Source organism: Gavialis gangeticus, unplaced genomic scaffold, assembly GCF_001723915.1.
Source record: "Gavialis gangeticus isolate Ggan-Ray unplaced genomic scaffold, GavGan_comp1, whole genome shotgun sequence".
NCBI classification, from domain to species: domain Eukaryota; kingdom Metazoa; phylum Chordata; order Crocodylia; family Gavialidae; genus Gavialis; species Gavialis gangeticus.
In genome coordinates this window covers 179,092,935-179,094,332 of record NW_017728992.1, presented here as the reverse complement: position 1 = coordinate 179,094,332, position 1,398 = coordinate 179,092,935, and positions in this window count along the sequence as shown.

The window sequence follows — 1,398 nt, the reverse complement described above, 5'->3', positions numbered from 1 at the left end:
AATAGGTGGTGAGGGAGTGGGGCTGGGGTAGGCGCTGCCCAGCTGGGATAGACCAAGGCATGGGATGGAGCTGGGGAGTGTGTGGCTTCTGCTGCTGCATGCACCCCAGGAGGGCATGGGGGACATGTGTCCCCTGGTTCTGTGCACAGGGCAAGGGCAAGCTGCCACTGTGGGCTGGGGCTGCAGGCAGCCCCGGGGTTTTCCTGGCTGGGGAGGCTGGGCTGGGGTTGTGCTCGGAGTGGGCGGTGGTGGCGCTGGAAGTGGGGCTACGGGGGGGCTACAGCCACCCCAAAATTCACTGTAGCTCCCCTCCCATGCCACCACCACTCACCCCAAGCAGAGTCGTTACTCTGTGGGCATTTATATGCTTGATTCCAGATTAAGAACACCTTTGACTGCAAACTACACAACATTTAAAAACACCTAAAAGTTTAATCATGTTGAAAAACTGTATACATTATGTTAAACAAAATGGCAAAGTTTTCATGTCCTTATGTTGCAATTAGTTGCCCTTTGGCATTGCCTTTTAGCAAGGACCAAAGTCAGGATGGAGGATCTTTCTGTTGCTCTTTTGAACGCTGTATTTGTTGGGTGAAGGGAGAGAACATACACATTTTTGGAACGGCCAGACCCTGTGCAGAAGAGGGGGTGCAGTCTTGGGAGAGACGTCTTGGGTAGGGAGAGGGAGAGATCTCTTGGTGTGAGGCAGGGGAATGGGAATGGATGGGCTTGGGAGGGTCTGGAGTGGAAGAAGATTTCTTATACCTAGGGTGACCACATGGGGCAATGTGAAATCTGGGACAGTGAGAAATCCAGGACAAAGCCCCCCCCACCCTCCACCTCTCTGCTGCTGCAGGCAGAGTCAGGGGCAGGGCACCACTGGTATTAGTATTCAGACAGCTAAGGAGTCAGTGACCCATTAATGACTCACTGTTTTCTTCACAGGTGTTACACCCGCCTTTTTAGTGGTCATTTCACTAATCAAGCTAACCTTTTAGGGCAGGGGTTCTCAAACTTTGCCAGACTACGACACTGAGTGCCAGATGGTGGTGGAAGCGGATAGGGAGCTCGCGTGCAGCAGCTGCCGCTGCCATCCAGCACTCCACACCGCCACCATGCACCATTTCCCTGCACCGCTGCATGTACTCCTGGGAAGTTTGCAACCAACCCCCCGGGGGTTACAACCCTGTTAGAGAACCCCTGCACTAGGGCAATTTTGCTGTCTGCTAGGGCTTCCTATTTCACAGCTTCTACTGCTCCAGCTTGTGCTCTGCACCCAAGATGTTCAGCTGGCCAGGTTTGGCCTCTGAAATCCAGGACTGTCCCTGCCAATCTAGGATGTACAATCACCCTACTTATACCTAAATGCAAACGGGATGGGGCTGGGATTTTCCAGGG